The sequence below is a fragment of the Talpa occidentalis genome, unplaced genomic scaffold (assembly GCF_014898055.3).
Source record: "Talpa occidentalis isolate TD23 unplaced genomic scaffold, MPIMG_talOcc4v2.1 talOcc4.8, whole genome shotgun sequence".
In the NCBI taxonomy this organism is placed as follows: domain Eukaryota; kingdom Metazoa; phylum Chordata; class Mammalia; order Eulipotyphla; family Talpidae; genus Talpa; species Talpa occidentalis.
In genome coordinates this window covers 14,182,965-14,197,724 of record NW_023605194.1, presented here as the reverse complement: position 1 = coordinate 14,197,724, position 14,760 = coordinate 14,182,965, and the positions used below count along the sequence as shown (strand labels likewise).

Sequence of the window (14,760 nt, the reverse complement as noted above, 5' to 3'; positions counted from 1 at the left end):
GTTTGGAATATGATCTACTGATACACCTGAAAACTTCTAATCAGCATCTAAGTTTCCTGCTAACTGGTTCACTTCACAAACCTATTCTAAAGTTTAGGAGCTGTAGGAAGTACCTGCCATACTAGTGGTGGTGTATTTTGGTCTCAAATACACTTTTTGGGAGCTTGTGCTTTTGCACATGCTGTCCCTAGTACCTCAAACACATTCTCATTGTTTCTTTGCTTGGCTGTTTTCATTTTTAATTATAAATTATAAATCACACAGATATATGTGATCTATAAGTCACATGAAGTCTTCTCTCTCCCACCTCTGTTGTCCTGGGCCTGAGTTAAGTGCTTTGTTTGTGGACTCACATGATATCCTGTGAAGGATAAAAAAGAAAATTCTGCATTTTAGTACCACGGAAACATCAAGTGTTGTAAAATGAAGATCATCTATACAAGTGTGGACTTCTTAAAAGCCAAAGCTAGTCTTGTCATTCTTCCTACAACGTGTTTCTTCTGAAGAACACAGGCTTTTATGAGGAGACATCAAGATTAAAGTTTATTCTGTGGACTCTCAAAATACTCTTTATCCAAAGAATTACTGATACTTTATCAAGATTATTTGAAGGGGTATATTACACAGGCCTGGTCAAAGGGTGCGTGTATTCTGAAAATGTGAAGTGGAAGTAACAGAAATGGGGCTTGGGAACATTTATATTATTTTAGATTGCTACTTCCTTTTCAGCTAAGGAGAGGCCTGTAACTTTGCAAAGGAGATAGTCCTGCAAACTTGACAGATCACAGCTGTATCCTGTACTTTGTGTGAAAATCTGTTTGCTTTCCCTCTTGTTCATTTAAGTTGTCCAATTTCCTAATATATTAAAGTTTATTCCAGTGTTTCATGAAACAAGAAGTTGGATATATGCCCAGATGAGAATATTAATCATGGTTAAAACTAGATTATAGGCAAAGAGTGAATTAAATATGGGGCATGTGTACTACAAAAACTGGATGATGAGGAGAAACCACTCTGAAAATTTTTAAAAGAATGTCCTATAAGCATTTGGCTGTTTTAGACTAGTGTTTTAATTGAAATAGTTCAATTTCTTTTATAGACCACATAATTCTTCTACCAAGAATCAATTATTTGCTCTATATTCTAGCCATTCTACCAATTTATCCTCTCTCAAAGCTTTAAAACAACCTCAGGATGTTACTTCTTTCATCCTACCATCGTGAAAATCTTTGATTGCCACTGGAAAAGTATTAATTACCCAAAACTCCTTCTTTCCTTGGCATTTAATACACTGGTGTCTCTAAGTCTTTTGCTCATATCAGTACAAATTTATTATTGACATTTGAACAGATAGTTTGGAAATGCTTTTCAATCATTTTGTCCCAGTTGAAGTGGAATGTTTCATTGATGGTACAGAAAAGTGACAGTTAAGATATTCCTTGGAGATAGAATTCCAGTTTGAGCATACTTTAAGTGAAAACTTTTTATTTTGATAGATTAAAAAGAGCATTGGCTTGAAGCCAGGACATATAGAGTGCTGCAAGGCTATAGGTAGTGGCCTTGGGTACCTCTAAATTCTCACAAGTGAAAAGAGAGAAAAGGCCTTTTCAACTGTGTTTGACGTTCATGGAGCCTGAGCTCTTGCTAGGACACAACGGAGTAATCTCTCTCATTATTAGTGTTTATTAGTGTCTGTTACTCCCAGACACCCATTATATAATATGATAGGTACAAAAAAATGAGTCAGGTGAGTTGATTTCGAAGCACGAAGTCACTGTGTTCTAGGTGGTGAAGCCCATTTAGCAGCGCTACAAACACAACCAGAGTAGATAAAGGTAACACTCATGACCTCCTGACACTGTAGGTAATGGACAGGGTCTTATGGGTTCACTTGTTCTATAAACTTATATTGGTGTAGCACAATCTAGAGAATTGTTGCTTTTTCTTTCTGCTGGTTGGTCTTAGAGAAGTCTTAAGAGAGAGGATTGACTGGAGTCAAGTTTTCCTTTGGGAACAGAGAACAAGAGCATCTTTTAGAAGTACTTCTGTAAGGAAGGAAATGGACTGATACTGTACTTCATGCAGGGTAAATTCTCCCTAAGATGCACATAAATGCTGAAATACACAGGTGAAATCCAAGTGCTTATAGAAGGAACAAGAGAAAATCCATTTCATGGAAACCTATGACAAATGGATGTTAAGTACTCACTTAATGTCACTTAATGTGTTAGTAGTTTCTTGGAAACTGGGACTTCAAGCCAAATGACATATAAAGAAACCAGTTTTAACCATAGACTGATTGTTATAAAGTTTCTGGGGCATATTTCTGATTATTAAAACATCACTAAACTTCTAAATAAGGACCCAAAACAACTCTAATATTATAGAATTGTATTCATTCATTTTTCAACTTGCTTATTCCGATTCAGACTTGTGGGTGGCTTGAGCCCATCCTGACAAGGAGGCAAGGCAGGAACCAATCCAGAACAGCACGCCCTCCCATTGCAGGTTGGCACTTACACTCAAACTCACTCAGACTCGACAGACAATTTAGATACAACAGCTAAGCTAGCGTGCACATCTTTGGTGTGTGGGAGGAAACCCTGAGAAAATGCAGGCATAGGAAGAATATGCAAACTTCCACACAGTAACCCCAACTTGGAATCGATATTTTTTTCTTATCAGTGTATAATAAAATGACTTTGAACAAAACAATGCTATTTGAGGACCTGCTGTTTTTTGTTTTTTCTTTTGTGTGGCTGTGTTGCAATCATCCATGTAAATTCCTGTCTGAGATTTTTTTTTCCCTAGTAGACTCATCATTCATTGCATGTTAACATTGTCTGAAATCTTTGTTGGCCTCTAATTCAAACCCCTCATTTGCAATTGAAGAATCTGAGACCCAGGAAGATGGAGTAATTTGTTCAAAAGCCATGATATGAGTTAGAATTAGAATTGAAACTGGAACCTCATTGTGCTAACTCCTAGATTTTTACTATTGAGAATACAACTTTGTCCTTTATATAGTAAAAGTGTGAATTATAACACAAAAATTTTCAAAATGTTAAGACATTTTAATAAACTAGTGAATGAGAGTGAATCTTCCATTATTTTTCTAGGATTCCTTCTTCCAGCTTTTGCTTTCCATATTAAATAGCATCTGCCAACAGATATATTTCCATATCACAGTTTATCAGATTCTTAGACTATGTGATAAGTGTTAGACAAAATTAGGATGTAAAGTTTCTACACAGAAAGAATCTAGAACAGGACCTCCTTGGTGGCGCAGCGGGTTGAGTACAGCACTATGAAGCTGTCCACAGCTTCTACAGCGCCGGTTTGATTCCTGGCCAGCCAAGGAGATACCCACATGGTGTGGCAGACCTCTCCTGCCTTGCCCTCTGCTCCCCTCAGCAGTGTATTTCAGTCAGTCTGTCTGTTCTGTTCCCCGCTCTGTCTCTGGTGAATCCTCTCACCCTCCCACACCTCTGCCCTGTGCCCCAGCCCTTGTATAAATGAATAAAATCTTAAAAAAAAAAAGAATCCAGAGCATCCTTATGACAGGGCAGATTATATAACATGGAAATGTGTTGGCTTTGGACAGAAATTTTAGAACCTTAAACTAGTAGGGAAAATGATGAAGGGGAAAGAAAATTCCTGGTGATTCTCAGTGGGTTAGTGATTCCATGCAGTTTTGTTTTTGTTTTATATAAGTAGTCTTACATTGTCTTAATTTTTTAATAACTGAGTCCTAATTTATTTTTAAATGTTTTGGGAATGTTCTAGTGGCTGGAAAATCTATCAGGATCTAAAAATTGAGAAGCTATTGAAATCCATTCACTGAGATGTGTTAATACTTCAATATTGCCGTTGAAACCATGCATCACAGTCATCATTGTGATTTTCCGTTGTATTATTAATGTGGAGAAGTAGGGTGTAGATCACTGATTTGAGACTGAATTCTTTATTTGAGAGACTCTTTCAGTTTATTATATATCTGTACTAAGTAGTTAAATTTACATGAAAAAAATTTATCTGGTTTACTTCTTTTCTTTTTTATGAAAGGAAAACCCACTTTTATTTGTTCTTCAATAAGTTTAAATCCTTGAGGGGTAGCATCACCCAAATTCTATGTCCAGTGGTCTTATCCAGGAAGATTGCTTCAGAATTTGGCATAAACCAAGCCACCATTTCCATGAACATGTGTTAACCTTTCCCCAGATTACTCAGCTTTATTTGGTTTGTCACCAGGAGTTGCTTTGTTGTTCTTTGCTCTGTACATGTGAGCATATTTCTTGCCTGGATATAAGTCAGTTCTTCTCGAGCATAACACCTTCCATTCTAGGAAGAGCAGTGTTCTCTGCTCCCTCTGGTTCCGGAGCCCTGCTTGTAGCCAGCAAAAATGGCCTTGGACACAGCCTTCCAGCCATATTTTACAAGTGCTGCTCCCAGCAGGCCTCCTGGCAAGGCCTGTTCTTGTTTTTATAGGAAATAATCATTTAACGTGTAAGAGAGTATGGATCATTTTTTAAGAGTTTAGATTAGGAAAATGCTTTGGTTTTGTGAGAAATAGGATTTAACAATGTTTCCAGATAGTTAATCTAACCAACAGTTACAAGCTCTTGCTGCAGATAGATGGGAGGCTATTCTCTTTTAAATTATTTTTTAAATTAAACTTTAAATATAAGTTTAACATACATATAGACAAGTGCACAGATGATGAGATTTGATTTGACAACTATGTTCAAGGTGAACATGCAGTATAATCCCCCTACATCAAGGAATGGAGCACCAGAAACACCCTGATGTCTTCTCGGGCATCACCCCCACTCCCACCAGGTAGCCATAAATTCATCTATACCATAGGATAATGTTGCCTGCTCCTGAATTTTATATAAATTGAATCATTCAATATCTACTCTTTTGTGTTTGCCTTCTTTTGCTCGACATTTTTTCTGTGACATTCATCCATGCTGTTGTGTAACAGCAGTTCATTCTTATGATTTGTATTCCATTTTACAAAGCATTCAATAATTTCTCCCATTTGTTGATGGACATTTGGGTTGTTTCCAGTTTGGCTCTATAAAAAATAACTCTGCTATGAACATTTTGTTTATGTTTTCGGTGTTCATGTGTATGCATTTCTATTGGCTGTATTCTTAGGAGGAGTGATTGGATTATAAGCCATGTATGCTCAGATAAAGCCAAGCAGTTTTCTAAAATATTTGTACTGGTTAAGAATGGACTGTGGGGCCTCCCCGGTGGCGCAGCGGTTGAGCGCTGGGTTGCGAAGCTGCCCGCTGCCTCTGCAGCGCCGGTTCGATCCCCGGCTGCTCCCCGGCCACCGGAGGAGGGTCCCACATGGCGCGCAGACCTCTCCTGCCGCCCGCTGCTCCCCTCAGCAGTGTACTTCGGTCCTTCTGCCTGCTCTGCTCCCTGCTCTGGCTCTGGTGAATTCTCTCACCCTCCCGCGCTTCTGGCTGCACCCAGTGCTTGTATAAATAAATAAATCTTTGGAAAAAAAAAAAAAAAGAATGGACTGTGGTGTTTAAAAGTTCCAGATGCTCCACAATCTTGCTAGTACTTGGTTTTAATGTCTGTTTGTTTGTGTATTTGTTGGTACTGTTTTCATTTTCAACATAGTAGTAGGTAGATCTCATTGTGGTTTTAATCTGTGTTTCATTGATGACTGGCGATAGATACTTCTTAATGTATTTGATTGGTCATTTGGGTATTCTCTTTAGTGAAGTGCCTGTTCAGATCTTTTACCAATAGACAAAATTAGATTGTCCTTATTTTTAGTGTTTTTTAAAAAAAATTCTAGAAATTCTGATTAGGTAAAAGTTTTATCTTCCTAAAGTTAATAAGACTTTTTTGTCTTCTGAACAGTACAGGGATCTAAAACACCTTTAACTCTTTTTTTTTTTTTTAAAGATTTATTTATTTTTATACAAGAGCTGGGGTACAGGCCAGAGGTGTGGGAGGGTGAAAGGATTCACCAGAGACAGTGGGGAGTAGAACAGGCAGAAGGACCGAAATACACTGGCGAGGGGAGCAGCAGGTGAGACAGGAGAGGTCTGCCACGCCATGTGGGAATCTACCTGGCCGGCCAGTAATCGAACCAGCACTGCAGAGGCTGCGGACAGCTTCACAGCACTGCACTCAACCCACTGCACTACCTAGGAGGCCCACCTTTAACTCCTGTTCTCTACTTTGATTTTATATGATATTACTAGCCGGGATTTTAGTTCCACCTTGTTCCTACATTTGTTATTGCTATTATTATTTTATGTACTGGCTTAAAAAATCAGTTGTATACCAGTTTGCTTCCTCTTTTTTCTTCCATCTCATTTCTTCCAGAGAGAATTTCTTTCTGAAATTCATGTGTTGAAAATTCTTTTAATGAGTTTATGGAACACTTTGGTGAGGCAATACATTGTATTACTTACTCTTGAAACATAGTTTGATACACAATTTTAAGGTAACCATTGTATTCTTTCAGTACCTTGAAAATAATATTTCTGGCTTAGGACTTTTATTTATTTTCTCCGTTTGAGTCTCCTGTAAATCTAATTGACAGTCCTTTGTACTTTGTAGGTAATTCATCTCTGGACAGCTCTGGAAAATTTCCAGCCATGATCTCTTCAAATACAATCTCTCCCTCATTCTGGGGATGCCAGTATGTTGTTAAGAGTTGTTTATTCTGTCTCTTTTACATACTCTATTTCTTTGTCTCTATGCGTCCTTCTAGCTGGTTTTTCAAATTATATTCCAGTTTATTCTGAATCTAGTCTATTTAACCTGTTTATATATTCAGTGACTTTTCCAGTCTACTGGAGTGCCTTTATAGCTCTTGTGTCTTTCACATGTTTCCAATTCTATCTTTAAGGATTTTGAACATTTGTAGAAACATTTAATATTCTTTGTCTCAATATTCCATTGTTTGCTTTCTTGGGAGGAGGTGTCAAATTCTGCTCTTGGTTGTTTCTGCTGACTTTTGTTTAATGTGGTTTGTTTACTTATGTGCTTTATAGTAGTCTGTTTGGGGAACACCTTTCTCCAGACAGGATTTATGGCTCCTTTTTGTCAGGTGTCTGGGAGTTCTACCAACTTAAGAATCCTTTATATTACTTTCTTGGCTTGGGTTTTCTGGACCTTGCTGTTATGTAAATTCAAATCCCAAATTCTTGGGAGAGAAGGCCTGTTATTACATATTATCAGGGGAGACTTTTTTCCTCCACTCAGCTTTCTGGAAAATACAAGGTGTTTTTGTGTTTTGTTTGTTTGTTTCCCTTTGTTGCTGGACAGATTTTTTTTTTTTTTTTTTTTTTTTTTTGGCCTACCCTTTAAATAAGGCTATTACTCTTAAGGATTCTGGCTTCATGTGTATGTGTGTGTGGTAGTGGTATCTATAGTAACTCAAACCTTGTAGAAAGAACTCTTAATTTACCCCAACTTGAAGAAATCCTGGTTTCTAATTTAGCAATTTTTCTCCACAACATTCAGCCCATCATTGTTAAAAGACCAGTCAACTTTTATTTTTACTTTTAATCCTACTCAGTCTGGCAAATTGACTGTAACTAGGACTAGGAATTCTTTCATAAGTTTGAAGTTGTTTATATCACCTTGTGATATATGTTGACTGTTACCAAGGGGCTCATTCCCTGTCAGAGTATGAAAACTGACCCCAGATTGCCCATGTAGCCTGTTCCAGGGGTCTGTGCCACCCATGAGCATAAAGATAAAGTAATCAAGCTCCAATAGTGTGTTCAAAGATCGTTAATTGGTGAGAAATTCAAAGGGAAAAGTTCAAAGAAAATGAGAAGAGGGAAATACAGACTCCTCATCAAACTCTGAAGTCACCCATCCTGTCATGGGCAAATGCCCAGCCAAACAGCTGGGGCTGGAGAGGGGAAACTGAGGCCAGGAGAATGAGTCTAACACATATACTGGTGAGGAACCAGAAGCAAGGGGTTAAGCAGGTCCCAGAGAGCTGGGATGGAAGGAGAGTGAACATGGACCATGCAAACTGAATTCACCAGAGAGCTAAGATAATGGCTGCCTAGTCTCTAGTCTCTGCCTATCTAAGAGGCTGCCTGCCAAAATGATAAAGCCACAAAGAGCTAAGACCAGGAGCAGCCTGCTAGAATATCTGCCCACACCTCTCCCCATCCCCACATCACTGGCAGCCTTGCTCCTTCTTTCTTTCTAGCAGCCCCCCAATTCAGAAGCCTGATTCATGGAATGCTGGGAGTTATAGTGCAGAGTGGTTTGGGATAGCATCAGCCTAGAGGTGGGGTGGGGTTCATCAGTTGGCGAGCGTTTGCACCTCACTATTCCTCTAACAAAATGTCTAACATTTTTGTAAATTACGGAAATAAGATTGTTAGTATTTCTTAATAATGCTGCAATCTATATAATGACTTTATATTGCAAGAGGTTTATAATCCTAGGTACAATTTGTTATTTGCTTTTAAACTGAGCAGTCAATATGATAAAGCTGTTGCTGGTTGCTCTGCTCTGAACTAGGCCTTTACTGGTTTATCAGGAACATCTTGACTTATGTCATGGCAAAGGCAAACACTTGTTGATTGTACAGTGTCCTTTATCCATTTCCTATAGGAAGATCTCACTTAATGCTTAGAAGTATGAGCAAATTTGAATAATGTAGTAAATCATCTGCAAAAAGCTTGAAATACTTCAGGGTTTTTTTAAAAAACTTTCTTTTCTGGGGGTGCAGTAAAGGTAATAAATAACTGTTAAATTTGAAATTGAATAAAGTCATTTGCATCTGGCAGAAAACCTTTCCAAAGCCCTTTCTGTACTTTATAGCCTCTGATTAAAAAATATAATAGTAAAGGAACTTATTTTATTGCTTCCCACCTCTAGTTTTGTGTGTGTTTTGTTTTGTTTTGTTTTGTTTTTTAACTTAAAAGCAACTCCAAAGGTCCTTTGGGTCTTCTTTCCCCCTCCTCCCTCTCCTTTTAATTAAAACACCCCATCTTTTATTACAGTGGGCCAGCAGGAATCCATTTAAAGGGGTTGAGAGCTGCTTTAGGTTAATAACTTGGCAACTTGGAAACAGCCCTCAAGAGTCACAGTCCTGCTTATCTTGGAGTAGGTTTGAAAAACTCAGCCATTGAGAATTGTTTCTATAAGCTGCCAAGTTGAAGGTTGGAATGAAGAAACACCTAATAGTGATCCATATTCCCCCAAATTCTTGTCAGTTATGCCTTACGTGGTTGTTACTTGAACAATGGCACAATCCACAGAATGACAAGCAATAAACAGGGCAGCTCCGATTTTTACATGGACTTTGAATTGCTCTTCCTCAAAGTTCTCAAATTTTCATTTTCATGTATTTTTTTGTTTGTTTAATACATTTTGAAGTGATAGCCATTTATTACATCCTAACTTTTTCTATATTGGAAAACACCCCTTGCTTCTCCTTCCCCCATTTGTAGGATTGTGTAACCTTTCAGTTAAAACCAAAATTGTTGACTTATGACTTGCTTACAGTGTTCCACCCCCTTGAAATAAGCCCCAAAACTCCCTGTGGGTGTGTCCTGCTTCGCACTGCTGCACAGCTACTTGATCCTCTTTATCTCCCTCACTCTTGGTTCTTGGTCTCTTAGCTGCTTTCTTAGCACCTCCTCTCCCCTCTCCATCCAGTTTTGTTTTGTTTTTTTTTTTTAAAGATTTATTTGTTTGTTTGTTTGTTTGTTTATATATACAAGCACTGGGTACAGTCAGAAGCGCGGGAGGGTGAGAGAATTCACCAGAGCCAGAGTGGGGAGCAGAGCAGGCAGAAGGGCGAAGTACACCGCTAAGGGGAGCAGTGGGCGGCAGGAAAGGTCTGGGCGGCAGGAAAGGTCTGTGCGCCATGTGGGATCCTCCTCCAGTGGCCCGGGAGCAGCCAGGGGTCGAACTGGCGCTGCAGAGGCTGTGGGCAGCTTTGCAACCCAGCGCTCAACCACTGCACCACCAGGGAGGCCCTCTCCATCCAGTTTTTATACTGTGCTAGTCACCTCCCTTCTCAGAGGCTCAGGGATAGTTCTCATGAGGTTTTTGTTTGTTTTTGTTTTTCTAATTCTCTAAATATTCTCAGGAAGTTACTTTAATACTGTCCAAAGATACATGTTTTATTGAGGAATTCCTATTCCAGGATTAATCTTCTCAATTTGAACATTTTAAAAGATGAGGGTTTTTGGTTGTTGTTTTCTTTTCTTTTTTTTTTGTCAGAGCTTAGGTATTATAGGTGTGAACATATGAATGTAACATAAAGATGACTCTGTGAAATAATGTGCGCCTACAAAGATGGCTGCATCCCAACATAAATGCAAGGAGGTTACTATTTAAAGAATCAGGCAAGGAATCTTTAGGAGTAAAGAATTCACGTAAATAATCTTACTTTAATTTCTCTGTTGTAGATTTGTTTACTCAGGTGTCGTGTAGTGTGTGTTTAATGATGATCTTCATACTATTCTTCATAAAAGTGGGGATTAGTTATTTATATATACTTCATTGTGAAACATAAGTATTGATTATTCTTATGGCATTTTTACATAAGTAGTAACGATCAAAATGGGTGATCCATAGTCAGCAATTTAACATGCTGCCCTTTCCACCTTTCATCAGATTGCACTAGTTTTCCAATCTATGAAATTAACCTTTCTGCTATGTATCAACATCTTTAAGAGTCAATGAACTTGAGAATTTAGGTGCTTCATAACACAGTGCTTATAATCATTTGTGTGCTTTTTTCTTCCTACCCCATCCCATTAAACCTGTTGTTCTTATGTTTGATACCTTTAAGGATTTGAACCATTAGGGTATGCTATACGTGCCAGGTTGACAGGTTAACCATGTCTTTGTTTACTGGTGCTGGCACTAAACTTCTTTTTTTTTTACTCTTCTGTGATGATGTGAGCGCAGATTACAGTTTGACTTCAAGATAATTGGGCTTAATTATTTCTTAGTCATTGCTTAGTGCAGTGTCTGAACCAGCTTTGTTCCAAGAAAGGATAAAAATGGCTTTTGAGTTTCTTTTCTTAGCATTCAATGACACAAAACTGTATGGCTTGCAGATAGATTGTAAGGTACCTTAGCTTAAATTACACAAACCACTGTAGAGTGTTAACTGGTGACAGTTTTTGTTTCCTTTTTGTATTATTTGCAATCTGTGATATGTTTATTTAAAGTAAAGTCATGTATAAAAGTACAGGTTTATTAAGAAGTATGTCATATCTTTCTGCCAGGGTTGTATATCTGTCCCAATACCTGCTTATCCTTTTAATATTAAGCTCCAGTGTAATTTCCTGGGAACCTTTCAAGTTGGCTCTTTTCTTTGATTCTATAATATATCTGTTATAACACAATAGCATAGTCAGCTATGATTATTTAAGAATCTATCTCTCCCTCAGCCCGCAACCTCTAAGTTGCTTGTATTTTAGGTTCAGGGATATAATTCATTAATTTCTTACTTTCTCCCCCATACTGCTCTCCAAGTTATAGCACATAGTATGTGTTGAATAAATTATTAAGAAAACAAATTAAGCAGAAAGTAGAAAGATTTGTTGATGAATTGATGTGCCAATTGAGAATTTAAATATTAATTTTTTTAATCTAAAATCACTGGGTGGAGGAGTTTGAATACTTCGGTGGTGTGGTAACATGTATTTGAGGAAGCGTGAACCTTTGTCCCTAAGTGATACACAGTGTTGTAAATCAGTATTACTTCAATTAACATAAAAATTAAAAAACTGCAATTCAGTTGTAAAAATATCTAAAATTACAGTGGATCAAAATTTCATTGCCACTAGAGATTTGATACAGAGCAAATTGTTTTCTTCCAACTTGAATACTTTTGGGGCAGAACGTATGACACAGTGAACTGAAGTACCTCTAAAATGCAAAAAAGAGATGTTTGTAGACCGATTTTATTTATTTTTGTTTTAATTAAACCTATCATGCTACCAGTTTTCCTGAGCAAATAGGAAGATGGCACATCTGCCAACCATCAAAGACACTGAGGACAGGTGGAACTGGCACACTAATAAATAGCAGGAATGAAGATGAGAGGAAATTTCTGCACTGGTCTCTTGCCCATCCTGGAAGGAGCTTGTAGATTTGGGAACTCAGAGCATTAATTTTAGATAAGTTGGCATGCCTGTCCATGACAAGGCCCATTACTTAGTGTTTGATCTTGATCTTGAGCTTGACAACTGGCTTTATAAGACCATATACAGACGGGTTATTATGTTGGCTCATCTTGTCCATGCTTAATAAAATATAGAGGCAGTTCAAGCAAAGTATCTGGGGTGAGTCTAGCTCCTGGGGCCTAAATGAGATGCTGACCTTGTACGTGGACAGGGAAGGCCACGTGCAAGATCACATGACAAGACCCGTAACCTCATGCTTGATCTTGGAGAGACTAAGATTGTTCATCCTGTAAGTCATGTAATTGTCAGCTTGCTTAAGTACTTGAAAATTTCTTGGATGAGAATACTTACATTTTGCAAAATTAAAAATATGTTGGTATGGTTTTTTTTTACTGGGTAAATTATTGGGTTGTTGGAAAAGTCATGATGCATTTTTGCTTGGAAAAACATAGAAAAAATATGTCATGACTTTTCCAACAACCCAGTATTTGAAATGTAAAACATATTTTTTACCTAAAGACATTTCTTTTCATTTAGAAAAGCAATAATTTTAAAATGATGATGTATTTTCAGACCCTTAGAAGAGACCCTTAGAAGAGATCAGAGCAAAAGTAAGATTTTTAACAAGAAATCACATATGCCATGAATATTTCCTATGTTGTGTAGCCATATTACTTTCTGTTTTTACTTGTTTTCTGTTCTGTTTTTGGACTTTTCACCAGAGAGGAAATTGTGAGTGCAGGTTTTTAAATAACACATATATATTTATTCTTTACTTTTTATTCTGTGTAATTTTTTTTTTTCATGTAGTCTGTGTCTTCATTGGAGAGGTAGTTAAAATAATGCATTGTTTTTGGAAATTTTACATCATGGTAGAGTCAAAGTCACATACTGTTTTTCCACATCAAGTTTGGCAACCTTCAAATACAATATAAGCTGTCTAATTTGGTTAATTTTTGTTTTAAGTAGGGATCATGCCTAATCTTTATACCTAATGATTCACCAAATTTCAACCTCAGCTTTATGAGGTTAACTCATCAATCATTGTAGTTTATGTTTTTTGTCCAGAATAAAATACTATTCTGAACATTAACCGTATTTTAATTATCCCCAACATTGCATTTTCTGTATTTGCTTCCTGTTGAATCTTGGATTACTTCTTTCAAATAACCATCTATCAAATATTAAATAGGCAAAGAACATTATTCATTTGCCATCCACAGCATTTTTAAACTCCTCCTGTGTGACAGGTCCTGTGCTAGGTCCTGAAAGGCCACACTCCTGTTCCTGGCACACGTGTGCTGTGGTGGAGGTAAGTCAATGGGCTGTGTTATTGTGGCCTTGAACTTCAAAATGGAGGCTTCTAGGAGGCTTTGCTTCTACCAATCCATCACTGCAAGGGAGGCAAAACCAGGATTTTCTCCTTTGGGAAATCACTGAATGTATCAGGGATGCTTTGAAACAAGATTAGCATTTTACCAACTTGGCGAAGCTCTCATTGAATCTTCTGAAGCGTGAACACCAAAGTCAGCATTTTGATCAAGGAGTTACCCATGGTATGCTGTCACTTCTGACAACAGTTTGGGGGAGGAAAGCCATGAATGAGGAAGAACTACTCTCAGGAAGAGCTACTCTCGTGCTCTCCTACAATTCTAGGCTATCTCTGATTTAGCACTCACAACTAGGAAGACAGACTGTTCTGTGATGATAACTCCTACAAAGAACTCACATAATCCTTATCACCTCAGCTTTGGTTTGTTTTTTGTCCAGGTCTTACTTCTCCCTTTGAGTTTTGTTCCTCAGTTGAACTTAATACAGTTGGGTTGCCCACAGCTGCTTTGGTTTTCTTTAAGCCATTGCCTCCCCACACTGCATGTAAAATTGGCCTATTATGAAAATCAATTAGATGAAAAATCATTCCTCACCTTATTATCTCCATTATCATTAATTGTGTCACCTTATTTGTTTAACCTTTCTTAGTCTCAGTTTTCTCATCTCTAAAAGGATCACAATTGTATTACCGATAGCAGTGTTGTGCACGGTACATGGGGTAAGTATGTAAAGCACACAGCAGTCTGAGTTACTTTGGGGGTACCTTAGCAGTAGTCACTTCTCTGAGAGCACAAAAATTTGCACACAGCTGGCTTTTTATCTCTTTTTAATATTTTATACATTTTAATATGTTCTGTGATCTTCCAGTCTCCTCATTTTTCTGCCACTTTGCTTTCATTTTTGGTGCATGTTCAGCATTTGTTTTTTTGCTACTGAATACTGGTTTCTAGGCTCTGTGCTAGGCATTGGAATACAGAGGTGCATCCAACCCAGAGGAGGAAACCCTAGAAACAGCCTGCTGATATGAGGACTTCTGTAATGTTCTTATTTAAAGCATTGTGGAGACACAGATGAAGGGACTTGAAATTTGTTCTGACTAGATCAGGAAAGTAGGTAGGATTTTAATACAGCTTGAATACTTTCTTGATGGATTTTTAAAAAAAAGGTCATACTAGACAAAGGGTGATGTATATACAAAGACAGGTAGAAATGTAAATAGTCACCAGGAGATCAAGTCTGTGCTTTCCTTCTGCCATCATTCCAGTTC

The 14,760-nt window shown here is 37.7% G+C and overlaps 1 protein-coding gene across 11 annotated transcripts in view; it reads left to right on the top strand.

Annotated features, from left to right (window-relative positions):
- The window catches only part of ADD3 (adducin 3), a 115,369-nt gene that overhangs the window by 44,675 nt on the left and 55,934 nt on the right, over positions 1–14,760 (top strand). The window lies entirely within an intron of this gene.